We start from the raw sequence: 14,042 nt of genomic DNA, 5'->3' as shown, positions 1-14,042 counted from the left end.
GAGATGTTGTTCTTCCAGTTTGAAATGAAAAGATCTCCTTTTTCATTTTGAGTACTCCATATGTCCATGGTTAAAAGATTGTACCATGGTGTTGCATCCTGCATGTTACTTTTAAAAAATCTATATTGCATTGTCTATACTCTGGACCCTGGGCTAGAATTATTGATGGGCAGAAAAGCTTCACAATTCATTTGTTCTGGTTAGCCTTGTCACAAACAACATTGCTGACCACTGGCAAACTGTCTAATGTCTGGATACTGATTGCTGCAAATTGGAATCCAAGGAGAAGTTCTTGGTCAGACCAATTCTTACCCTCTGCATTCAGTAACTTCCTTTATTTTCTTCAAAGTCAGACACTAAATTGTCATCAGCAATTCCACTTTTCAATGCAGCCTCTGAAATGCTGTGTTCAGGTTTGACCCCCTGATCTCCATTCCCCTCACTGTCCGTATCTCCTAAATGTCTAAAACTGTGAAGAAAATCTCCACCAGCCCAACATCTGAATTGTGCTGCAGAATAATTGAATTCACCTCATCCTGTTTAAATTCAGGGACACTTTTATCTTTCAGTGTGTTTTCATGGTTCAATCCTTCAGTGTTCTTTTCTCGAGGATGCTACTTTCACACTGCCACATTCTGTACAAGCATTTCATTTCTCTGCTGAGCAATATCTTCAGCCGCTTTAAGGACTTCCGTAAGATTATATCAATGCTCAGCCGAAAGAATTTGATACTTTTATTATGGCAGGTTCACAGTTTGTTTCATTTCATTTTGCTTTTTGTCCTCCAGTCTTTCCCACACCTTGTGTATGTCCCCCATGTATTGTTAATTCTTCTCCTGTTGCCATTGACTTAATTTCAGCCTGAGGCTACAATGTCTTATTCAAATTCACAGTCTCAGTTTCTGACTCTTTGGACACATCTTCAGGTGAAACAGTAATTATTGCAGTGCGGTTAAAGCAATTCATGGATTGTTTTAAATCACTCAACTTTTTTTATTTAAAGTTTATTTATTTAAAAAGTTTATTTATTTATTAGTCACATTAGCTTACATTTACACTGCAATGAAATTACTGTGAAATTCCCCTAGCCACCACACTCCGGCGCCCATTCGGGTCAATGCACCTAACCAGCACATCTTTCAGAATGTGGGAGGAAACCGCAGCACCCGGAAGAAACCCACGCAGACACGGAAAGAATGTGCAAACTCCACACAGACAGTGACCCAAGCCGAGAATCAAACCCGGGTCCCTGGCGCTGTGAAGCAGCAGTGCTAACCACTGTGCTACCGTGCCGCCCATTTTTTTGACTTACTTTGGTTTCAAAACCTCAGCAGGATTTGCTTAAATCACCGGAGACAGCAATAACTTATCCGACCTTTCCACTATGATATTTCCCCCACCTCATCGATCCACAGTCACATGGGATTCTTCCCAACGCTCACACCCTCCCCTCCCCCACAAACCCACAGGCAAAACTCTAAGTGCCCTCCACCCGACTCGTCCAAACCAACCCATGCAACCTCTGACCCAACCCGTAACACCCACAACCTGACCTCTGCTCCCTGTCGCGACACCCACTGACCTGAAAATCCCGACACAGCCTGACCACCCATTTGACCTTCTACAAAACCCTACCCGACCCGACCTAACTCCATCCCTCCTGAACCATCTCACCCTCCCTCACCTGACCCTCCTCCCTCTCGATCCAAATTCACTTCCTGACACAACGTGACCCCTCCTGCTGAACCATCCCGCCCCATCCAAACCAATCCAATCCAATCCCCACTACTGACCTGACCACCTGCAACTCCCCCTCCCCCCCTCCCCCCTGCAGTGGTTGGGGGCCTCAGGTGTGGGCAGTGTCCCATGCAGGACTTGGTCTAGGTGTTTCAAATAGTTACTTTGAAATTAGAAGTGGTTTTATTTGTTCTAACTTTTCCAGAGTAAATATTAGTTAACACTGGCAGAACCATCCGAAGTTAACAATTTAAATCGCTTTGTCGGATGGTTCCCAGTGCAGCGCAGTTGTGTAGGAGAAGTTTGTGCGTCTGGAAAAATGCTGCATAAACCCTTTGGTGTATCCCACCCAAATCCTATGCTGGGGAGCCTGAAAGTTATGGGCCAATGTTTAGTCATTACTACTTTTAGTCTGCTTGTTACAGTAAGGTTTAAAATCTTGCCAGGCCATCCTTTCAACTATGAGCTGGAAGTTTTCATTTCTTTTATAAAAAGTTTCAGGCTTGAGTCAGGCAAGTGGTTTCCATCCAAGAGAATTGCAGAATGAAATCGAGAAAGGGTTGTATATCGGGGAAAGTGCGTCACTTTGTCTTTTGTTCATCAGGCTGAGGGAGTTAAAATTCTCCTTTGGTAGAGAAAGAAGCCCTGATTATAACCAAGAGAGAAAATGCTGGAAAATCTCAGCAGGTCTGGCAGCATCTGTAAGGAGAGAAAAGAGCTGACGTTTCGAGTCCACATGACCCTTTGTCAAAGCCAATTTGATGAAGCCCTGATTATAAATTGGCTCAATGGGACTTGCTGTTCACAGACATAACCAATCAATGCTTTGCCTGAGACCAGCCAAAAGAGGCTGTTGATCACCGGCTGGGAGTTTGATCACAAAGGAGACAACCCTGGATACGTCATGGCTAAGGGCTGTGGGAGGACTGATTCGCTGACAGTGTCCTGTATTCCTAATTTATTTTGCCATTTGACACTTTCACTTCTTACAATTCATGGATACAATTGTTTAACGGACAATAATAATCTATTTTCAGTGGGGTCAATATCAAGAGGCCTATATTACCCAATGGTGCCGGTTATGTGATTGTAAAGCCTTCACCTCAAACAGGTAAGAGAAATGGAAACTATGACAATGACTGGCACAATAGAGGTTTAGCGTGTGAGAGGACAAGTCAGAAGAACATTGGAGTGGTTCTTTGCTACAGATACTATATTAAACTCCAAAGCTGGAGCTTGCTATAAAAGCGGAAGTTTTTAGCAGTGACAGAACAGTGAACTATTTGTTCTCATTGGCACAGCAGCAACATGTTGGCATCTTTCAAATCATAGAACAGGAGGGTGGGCCTGTTTAGATTTCCATTGAATCACACTTACCAGCTTCATGGAGGCCAACCATGTTCATAGAATCATAGAATCCCTACAGTGCAGAAGGAGGCCATTCGGCCCATCGAGTCTGCACCGACCACAATCCCACCCAGGCCCTACCCCCACATATTTTACCCACTAATCCCTCTAACCTACGCATCTCAGGACTCTAAGGGGCAATTTTTAACCTGGCCAATCAACCTAAACCGCACATCTTTGGACTGTGGGAGGAAACCAGAGCACCCGGAGGAAACCCACGCAGACACGAGGAGGATGTGCAAACTCCACACAGACAGTGACCCGAGCCGGGAATCGAACCCGGGACCCTGGCACTGTGAAGCAGCAGTGCTAACCACTGTGCTACCGTGCCGTGGTTAATGGAACCACCCAGATCCTTTGTATCTTCTGTAAGTGAGAGAAATTGACTGCATATCGGGAAGAAGATATTGGTAATCCTTAATGTTCTTTAGAGGAGGAAATCCTCTCCTTATCTGCTCAGGCCTACATGTGACTCCAGACAGGTTGTCTCCTAACTGTCCTGTGAAATGGCCTAGCAAGCCACTTAGTTGTTTCAAACTGCTATGAAGTCTAAACAAAGGAATGAAACCAGACGGACAACCCGGCATCGACCTGGTCACCATAAACAACAATGGCACACACAGCCCTGTCGAATACGCTGACTCCTCCTTACTAACATCTGGGAGTTTGTACCTGAATTGGAGAGCTTCCCTGTGATCGTACTGGGCTTTTAAGAAATGTATTTTAATCATGTTTTTCGGTAGGATGTTTTTAAAATTTATCTATTAGTGGCACAAGTGGGCTTACATTAACACTGCAATGAAGTTACTGTGAGAATCCCATAGTCGCCACACTCCGGCACCTGTTCGGGTACACTGACGGAGAATTTATCATGACCAATGCACCTAGCCAGCATGTCTTTCGGACTGTCAGAGGAAACCGGAGCACCTGGAGGAAACCCACACAGACATGGAGAGAATGTGCAAACTCCACACAGACAGTGACCCAAGCCGGGAATCGAACCCGGAGCCCTGGCACTGTGAGGCAGCAATGCTAACCATCGTGCCACTGTGCCGCCCCAGTCCCAGTTTTAGCCCCAGTTTGAGCAGTATCTGGGAATTTACCAGCACCATATTGTCTGTAGCCGATGTCCTTTATGGTTCCTGAAGCAGTATAATTGACATCATGTCATTTTAATCTGAACTAATGCAGTGTTCCATTCTTTACGTGTTCCCAGTGAATGGAAGACTAGGCTTGATTTGGGATCATTGCCAGGTTTATTGATATGAATAGGGCAGCTATTTTTCAGTCAGCATTCCAGTTTTAGTCTTATTTTTCAGAAGTTGCTTGAAGCTGAGAGAGGCAGCAGTGTTTTCCCCCCGTCTCTGAAGCTGGAGATCCTGTTGGCTGGGTGGCTGTTTTTGGAAGCTGCCAGAGACTGGGTTTACCTCTCTGAGAGTTTGCTGTTTGGAGGACATATCATTCCCTCAAAACTGCTGCCGTGTTCACTGTCCATCGTTGTTACAAAACTATAAATCCAGCATCCCATGGGCATACCTGTTTATGCTGAGTCTGAAGAAGGGTGTATATCTGTGGGATGTTGCTTTACATTGGAACAATAGAGATAACTAGCTGTTAAGAGTTATACTGTATCATGTTTAAACCTTTTCATTGGTAAACATTTGCTAATTCTTTTTGTTATATTGTAACTGTGTTTTAAATAAACTTTGTATAATAAAAGCTTCCTAGTGGGTCACTTGAATCATACCTGGAGTGAACATCTTATGCTTATCAATGCCAAAATCAAATGCAAGACTCAAGGTCCAGCTAACTTCATAAAATACCTTAGAGTTTCTGGCCTGGGTCTTAACAATTGGGGACAGTCTGCAGGATTAAGATAGATATTTCTTGTTTGGTTTAGGATTATTGGACTCAAAAACAGTGGAGTGATTTTACCAAAAAGATTCTAAGTGCTGAACGAGTTTGAAAGTGGGATAAAATCACACCCATATTTTCAGAGAAAAAAAATCAAATTTTATCCCAGCTCAAGAAGAAAATGAGGCAAATTGTGATTCACACCAGCAGAGGGAGCAGACGGAGACTATTCACGCCAGGAGGACGGCTGCAGACTGCCAGAGGATGCTCTTGCGCTTGCGTCGTGATTCCGCACTGCACTATGTACAAATTGGGAGATTGTCACTCCCCCACTCCCCTGGACATCTCCAACCCCACCCACCCCCAGTCGCAGCCCACCCAGACTGCGGCCATTCCGGTCGCCCCTCTGATCACAAACCCCCCAGCTGATCTCCGGCCCCGATTTCCCCCCTTCCCCCGATCACTTGCCTTTTCATCACCCCCTCACGGCACAGTGGTTAGCACTGCTGTCTCACAGCGCCAGGGTCCCAGGTTCAATTCCCGGCTTGGGTCACTGTCTGTGTGGAGTTTGCACGTTCTCCCCGTGTCTGTGTGGGTTTCCTCCGGGTGCCCCAGTTTCCTCCTACAGTCTGAATGATGTGCTGGTTAGGTGCATTGACCCGAACAGGCGCCGGACTGTGGCGACTCGGGGAATTTCACAGTAATTTCATTGCAGTGTTAATGTAAACCTTACTTGCGACCAATAAATAAACTTTAAAACCGTTCAAATTTTGATACATAACTGATTAATTTATCTCAATCTTAATGATGAAGAATCTTAGTAATGAAGAACGTTATTATATTGTTGCAGGAGGCACTTCAGAGGGGCAGTTGAAAAGTGGTAAATAAAGCACACAATGAGTTTCAAGTTGACTTGTCATCAAAGTGGTTAATGTCCCGTCGTCTGAAAAATAGGATAAACCAGCGATAGCTCCTTGCGTTATTCACAACTTTGTACATTACCCCAGCCTGTTCTTAGTGTTGTGTCCATAGTTCAGACTCTTGTTTAATCAGATAGACAATAAAAGCACTCTGCACGCTATCGACAGGGGCAAGATTCACTTATGGAAAATATTGTTAACATTAAAGGATATATTTTATGCAGACTCAAGACTACAACACTGCCCTTTCTTCTTTCCTTTCAAAAAGATTGTGACTTATGTTAGAATATTATTCCATAAATTCAGAAATGCTCAAGCAGTTCACACAATAGACCATGTTTTACATGTGATGCTAGTGGTTAGTAAGCTCTGGGCCTGATGCCTTCTTTGCTGCTGCCAACCCTTACCTGGTGTCTTACCCTTCACTGCATATCTGTTAGGAGTGGAAACTTTGGTTGATTCATTTCTGATTCTCTCTGTCTTTGGTCCAGGCAACGATTGGCTGATTCCTCAGAATGGAACATGGTAACTTCCCAATTTGTTTGGCTCAGTTTATTGCATCAATCAATGTCACAATCACGAGGAATGCTCTTTGAGCCTTTTCCCTCATCCTTCCATAGTGATCCCTTATCACAGCCTTATCAATTATACCACAAATTCTGCCCACAAGACCCAGCTGGGCCTTTTTAAGTTCTTGCCAATAAAGCCTGTTTGTCTTGCTCACAACTAGTCTCGGCTCGATTGATAGAGCATCATATCGTTAGTGCTGAAGCTGCCTTTTGCCAGTTTGTATCTTTGTTTCCATGTCCTTCAGTTGCCATTTCATAGAATCATAGAAGCCCTACAGTGCAGAAGGAGGCCATTCGGCCCATCGAGTCTGCACCGACCACAATCCCACCCAGGCCCTACCCGCTAATCCCTTTTTTTTTACCCACTAATTTACCCACTAATCCCTCTAACCTACGCATCCCAGGACTCTAAGGGGCAATTTTTAACCTGGCCAATCAACCTAACCCGCACATCTTTGGACTGTGGGAGGAAACCGGAGCACCCGGAGGAAACCCACGCAGACACGAGGAGAATGCGCAAACTCCACACAGACAGTGACCCGAGCCGGGAATCGAACCCGGGACCCTGGAGCTGTGAAGCAGCAGTGCTAACCACTGTGCCACCGTGCCGCCCTTAACTTGCAATAACGCACAAATTCCACATTCTATTTAAAAATGAAAACTTACTTTCATGACCTCCTGATGTCCCAAAGCAATTTACAATTACCTTTACAATGTGACCGCTTCTGTAATGTAATGTCAGGAAGAGTGGCAGCTGATTTGTACGTCGCAATAGTCCCACCAACAGCAATGCAGTAACGACAACATAATCGCTTTACTGATTTTGGGTGAAGGATGCTGGAGAGAACTCCTATCTACCATTTTCAAATAACACCATGGGATATTTTATACTGTCTGCAAGTATAGATGGGACATTGGTTAAATGTTCATGTAAAAGATAGCACCTCCAACACTGCAGCATTCCCTCTGTGACGCACTGTAGTGTCAGTCTAAATATTGTGCTTAAGTCTTCAGTGATCTGTATATATCTTGTGTCGCTCTCTAGTGATCAGTTCCTTTCAATGCTCAGGAGGCCAGATTTTCTCACCTTTCATCATTGAATGTTCCTCTCTGACCAGGGAATGACGTTGTGCTCCTTCTGTGCACCATTGCCAGGACTTAATAATTTCTCTTATGCTTTGGTAGCTAGACCTCACTGCAGAAATGGAAGAATTTTTCTAGCAGTATGGTCACTTAACTATTTCCCTCTTACGTTTCTGTCTGTCTCTGGTGACTATCGAAGACCTCTTGGGATTTTCCAGACATTGTGATTGACCAATTGGGAAAAACCTTGGCTGACAGATATTTCAGACTGACGGCAATGGTTTTTGTGTATTTAAATACTTTTCTCTGTATTTTCAGGCCCTGGTCTCGGAAAATGTGTCCCCGGGAAGCCTGTTTTCACCATCTGGATTTTATTACCAGGACCAATGGATGTCAACGAGCTGCAACATTCAGCGCTTCAACAGACCTGTCTCCGTGGAAAAAAAGTTTACATTTTTGGAGATTCCACTATACGCCAATGGTTCGAATATTTGACAAACTTTGTACCAGGTTAAGTTTAGCTTTTTCGAATATGTTTTTTGATATAATCTTCCTTATGAATTACTTATTCAGAGATCCTTAGTTTATTTATTTATTAATGTAGGCTTGCATTAACACTGCGATGAAGTTACTGTGGAAATCCTCTAATCGCCACACTCCGGCACCTGTTCAGTACACTGAGGGAGAATTTAGCATGGCCAATGCACCTAAGCAGCACGTCTTTCAGACAGTGGGAGGAAATCGGAGCTCCCGGAGGAAATCCACGCAGACACGGGAAGAACATGCAGACTCCGCACAGACAGTGGCCCAAGCCGGGAATCGAACCCAGGTCCCTTCCACTGTGAGGCAGCAAAGAACAAAGAACAATACAGCACAGGAACAGGCCCTTCGGCCCTCCAAGCCCGCGCCGCTCCCCGGTTAGCAGTGCTAACCACTGTGCCACCGTACCACCCGTGAATATATTTTAGTTGGGAGGAATGAAATATCTCCTTAAATATCTGCCACTGATCATCAACTGTCCTTTCAGTATTTCTGCCTCGTCCTCTAGGGTCAAATCTGTCCTCCTACCTATGCAAGTACCTTGGCTACCATGGGACTCAGGTTTATTGGCCTCAATATGAATTTGAAGTTCAAGCATGAAGTGATCACACCTCCCTACAGGATCCTTTATGACAAGATCATTAATTAATGCCATTTCATTACATTATATTAATACAAATTAACCTGTTCCCTGGTTGGTTTGACAACAAATTGTTCCAAAAAAACCTCGAATAAACTCTATGAACTCTCCCTCGAGGATACCCTTGCCAATTTGAGTAATCCAGTCTTTATGCCTATTAAAATCACTCATGTTTATTATCATACCTTTCTTACAAGCCCCTAGCATTTCCTGGTTTATACCTTTGTTTTGGATCTCGTATTAGGGGATCTATAGATTATTCCCATCAGAGATTTCTTTCCCTTGCTATTCATTATTTCCACCCAGACTGATTCCACATCTTGATCTCCAGTGCGATCACCATTTCTCACTACAGCACTGATGCCTTTCTTTACCAATAAAACTACACCACCTTTCTGTCTATCCTTCTGAAACACTGAGTACACTTGGATATTCAATTCCCAGACCTGGTCTCCTTGTAGGCATGTCTCAGTAATCACCACCAAATCATACCCCGTTGTCTCTATTTGCACTGTTAATTCAAAGAACAAAGAACAGTACAGCACAGGAACAGGCCCTTCGGCCCTCCAAACCTGTGCTGATCATGATGCCTGCCTAAGCTAAAACTGTACGCATTTACGGATTCCAAATCCTTCCATTCCCATCCTAAACACCTATTCGTCTAGGTGCCCCTTAAATGCCGCTATCGTTCCTGCTCCCACCACCTCCCCAGGCAACACATTCCAGACATTCACCACCCTCTGTGTAAAAAACCTTGCCTTGCACATCTCCTCTAAACTTTTCCCCATGCACTTTAAACCTACACCCCCTAGTACTTGACTTTTCTACCCTAGGAAAGAGCATCTGACTATCCACTCTGTCCATGCCACTCATAATCTTGTAAACCTCTATCAGGTCACCCCTCAACCTCCGTCATTCCAGTGAGAACAAACCGAGTTGATCCAACCAAAAGAAAAACTGCTGGAAAATCTCAGCGGGTCTGGCAGCATCTGTAAGGCAAGAAAAGAGTTGACGTTTCGAGTCCAGACGACCGTTTGTCAAATCTAAAAGGCATAGAAAGTGGGAGATATTTATCCTGCAGGGTGAAGGAATGAAAGGTGAGTCGTAGCCACAGTTACCAGGGAAACCAGCTAAACCAGCTGTCCACAGAGAGGATAAAGGGTGTGAATGGCCAAATGGCAGAGAAGCTAAAATGAAGATCTGGGGGAGGGGTGGGGGAGAGGAAAATGGATAAGACAGAGGTAAGATTTAGAAAAGGAGAAGCAAAGAGGAAGAAAAGGTAAGGCTTAAAGTAGGGGGAAAGAGTGGGGGGGGGGGCGGGGGGGGGGGGGGGGGGAGAAAAATGAAGAAAGACCATAAAGAAATAAAAGGTAGAGAACAGTAAAAACAACTTAAATAAAATAGAATGAAAACAAAGGGGTGGAGGTGGGGTAGAGCAAATCATCTGAAGTTATTGAATTCGATGTTGAGACCGGAAGGCTGTAAAGTGCCGAGCCGGGAGATGAGATGCTGTTCCTCCAGTTTGCATTGAGCTTCACTGGAACATTGCAGCAAGCCCAGGACAGACATGTGGGCATGGGAACAGGATCGTGTATTAAAATGGCAAGCAACCGGAAGGTCATGGTTCTGATTGCGCACAGACCGAAGGTGCTCAGCAAAGCGATCACCCAGTCTACGCTTGGTCTCTCCGATATAGAGGAGACCACATTGGGAGCAGCAAATGCAATAGACCAAATTGAAAGAGGTGCAAGTGAAACGCTGCTTAACCTGGAATGAATGTTTTGGACCTTGGATGGTGAGCATGGAAGAGATAAAGGGGCAGATGTTACACCTTCTGCGATTGCATGGGAAAGTGCCATGGGTGGTGGGAGAGGTGTTGAGTATAGTGGAGGAGTGGACTAGGTTATCCCGGAGGGAATGGCCTTTGTGGAATGCTGACATGAAGTGAAGAGAAGATGTGTTTGGTGGTGGCATCATGCTGGAGTTGGTGAAAATGGCGGAGGATTACACTTTGCATGCGGAGGGTGGTGGGGTGAAATGTGAGAACAAGGGGGACTCTATCCTTGTTCTGGGAGGGGGTGAGGGTCATGGCACGGGAGATGGACTGCACACTGTTGAGGGCCCTGTCGACAACTGTAGATGGGAATCCACGGTTGAGGAAAAAGGAGCACATATTAGAAGCACCACTTTGGAAAGTGGCATCTTCGGAACAAATGCGACGGAGGAGAAGGAGCTGAGAGAAAGGGATGGAGTCCTTACAGGATGTGGGGTGTGAAGAGCTGTAGTCCAGATAGCTGTGGGAGTCAGTGGGCTTGTAATGGACATTGGAGATAGTCTATTGCCGGAAATGGAGACAGAAAGGTCAAGAAAGGGAAGGGAAGTGTCTGAGATGGACCAGGTGAAGGTGATGGAGGGGTGGAAACTGGAAGCGAAGTTGATGAATTTTTCCAGGTCTGGACGAGAGCATGAAGCAGCACCAAAATAGTCATCGATGTACCGGTAAAGGAGTTGTGTAGAGAGGTCATGGGTAGGCCTGGAACAAAGAATGTTCCACATACCCCATAAAAAGACCAGCGTAGCTAAGACCCATGCAGATACCCATTGCTACTCCTTTGATTTGGAGAAAATGGGATGAGTTAAAGAGAAGTTGTCGAGAGATAGAACATGTTCAGCCAGGCAGAGCAGAGTGATGGTGGATGGGAATTGTTCAGGCCTCTTTTCAAGAAGGAAGCGAAGAGCTCTCAGACTGGTGTGGGATGGAGGTGTAGAGAGATTGCACATCCATGGTGAATAGGAGGCGGTTAGGGCCTGCAAACTGGAAGCTGTCAAAATGAAGCAGGGCATCAGAGCAATCCCGAATGTAGGTGGGGAGGGAATGGACCAAGGGAGTGAGCATAGAGTCAAGATTAGAAGAACAACGTTCGGTGAGGCAGGAGCATGCTGACACAATGGGCCTACCAGAACAGTTCTTTTTGTAGATTTTGGGAAATAGGTAGAAGCGGGCTGTCCGGGGTTGGGAGACTATGAGGTTGGAAGCTGTGTGGGGAAGGCATCCGGAGGAAATGGGGTCGGTGACGTTGTTGGAGATAATGGCTTGATGTTCAGTGGTGTAGTCATGGTCCAGGGGGAGGTAGGAGGAAGTATCTGAGAGTTGGGGCTCAGCCTCTGCGAGGTAGAAGTCAGTATGCCAGATGACAACAACACCCCCTTTGTCAGCAGGTTTGATGACAAAGTCAGGGTTGGACCTGAGGGGGCGAAGAGCGGGAAGTTCGGAAGGAGGGAGGTTGGAATGGGTGAGGGGGGCAGAAAAATTGAGACGGCCAATGTCCCCTCAACAGTTCCCAATGAAAAGATCGAGGGCAGGTAATTGTCCCGGTGGAGGTGTCCAGTTGGAGGCAGAATGTTGGAGGCACGTGAAAGGATCTGTGGAATCGGGGGAGGACTCTTGCCTAAAGAAGTGGACATGGAGACGAAGGCGATGAAAGAAGAGTTCAACATCATGTTGAGCCCAGAATTCATTGAGGTGGGGACGAAAGGGTACAGAGCTGAGTCCTTTGCTGAGAACAGCACGCACAGCCTCAGAGAGGGGAAGGTTGGAGGGTATGGTGAAGACACGGCAAGAGCTGGGGCTAGAAGAGATGGAGTTCGAAGGATTGGGATTGGTGGAGGGCCTGGGATGGGCAGTGGTGTTGATGAGTTGTTGAAGCTTGCGTTCCTTTACATCTGCAAGAAACAGGAAAAGGTTTTTGTTAAGATGTCGAATGACGCGGAGGATGAAATGAAACTGGGAACAGGGACAGCTTTGAGAGAGAGTAAGACGGTTATGCTGGAGTGAGATGTCGAGTGTCTTCATGTGGTGGCACATGGAACTGAGTGTAAGTTTCAGGATGCGGCAAGAACAGCAGTATGAAGAATGTTGTATATCCTAGAGGTACCCGTAATCCTGGAGGTTGAATGCAGGGTGGAATTTGAGTTGAAATCCACATGGGGTAAGTCAGAGATGAAGACAGTCACTGAGGGGGGAAATGTGACGGTGGAAGCGAGTCTTGGTAAACACCTTGTCCAACACTAAGAGAGAAATAGAAAGCAGTGAAGGTGGATAGGGGAAGAGAGACATATGGAAATCCTATGGAGAGAAGAGCAATACTTCTTCAGGGTAGGCATTCCTGGAAGAGAAGTAGCAGCGAGTTAAACACTGGATAAAAGCAAATTTCTGGATGCTGGAATCTGAAACCAAAAGAGAAACTGCTGGAAAATCTCAGCAGGTCCGGCAGCATCTGTAAGGAGAGAAAAGAGCTAACGTTTCAAGTCCAGACGACCCTTTGTCAAAGTTAAAAGACATAGAAAGTGGGAGATATTTATACACAGTAAGAAGTTTAACAACACCAGGTTAAAGTCCAACAGGTTTATTTGGTAGCAAAAGCCACACAAGCTTTCGAGGCTCTGAGCCCCTTCTTCAGGTGAGTGGGAATTCTGTTCACAAACAGAACTTATAAGACACAGACTCAATTTACATGAATAATGGTTGGAATGCGAATACTTACAACTAATCCAGTCTTTAAGAAACAAAACAATGGGAGTGGGGAGAGCATCAAGACAGGCTAAAAAGATGTGTATTGTCTCCAGACAAGACAGCCGGTGAAACTCTGCAGGTCCACGCAACGTACATTGGTACATTGTACCCATGGTACATTGGGGAAACTATGCAGACGCTGCGACAACGGATGAATGAACACCGCTCGACAATCACCAGGCAAGACTGTTCTCTTCCTGTTGGGGAGCACTTCAGCGGTCACGGGCATTCGGCCTCTGATATTCGGGTAAGCGTTCTCCAAGGCGGCCTTCGCGACACACGACAGCGCAGAGTCGCGGAGCAGAAACTGATAGCCAGGTTCCGCACACACAAGGACGGCCTCAACCGGGATATTGGGTTTATGTCACACTATTTCACATAAATATTTCTGCTTTTTTCCTCCTGAGTCTTTATCATGCGATCCTAGAATCAGAATTTATGTCACACTATTTGTAACTCCCACAGTTGCGTGGACCTGCAGAGTTTCACCGGCTGTCTTGTCTGGAGACAATACACATCTTTTTAGCCTGTCTTGATGCTCTCCCCACTCCCATTGTTTTGTTTCTTAAAGACTGGATTAGTTGTAAGTATTCGCATTCCAACCATTATTCATGTAAATTGAGTCTGTGTCTTATAAGTTCTGTTTGTGAACAGAATTCCCACTCACCTGAAGAAGGGGCTCAGAGCCTCGAAAGCTTGTGTGGCTTTTGCTACCAAAT

At 45.5% G+C, this 14,042-nt stretch overlaps 1 pseudogene; it reads left to right on the top strand.

Moving 5' to 3' along the window:
- LOC144506600 (NXPE family member 3-like) overlaps positions 1–14,042 on the top strand; it is a 36,631-nt pseudogene that overhangs the window by 9,345 nt on the left and 13,244 nt on the right.

The sequence above is a fragment of the Mustelus asterias genome, chromosome 17 (genome assembly GCF_964213995.1).
Source record: "Mustelus asterias chromosome 17, sMusAst1.hap1.1, whole genome shotgun sequence".
Lineage (NCBI taxonomy): Eukaryota > Metazoa > Chordata > Chondrichthyes > Carcharhiniformes > Triakidae > Mustelus > Mustelus asterias.
The sequence above is the reverse complement of the archived record's forward strand: the minus strand, read 5'-3'. Positions and strand labels throughout refer to the sequence as shown.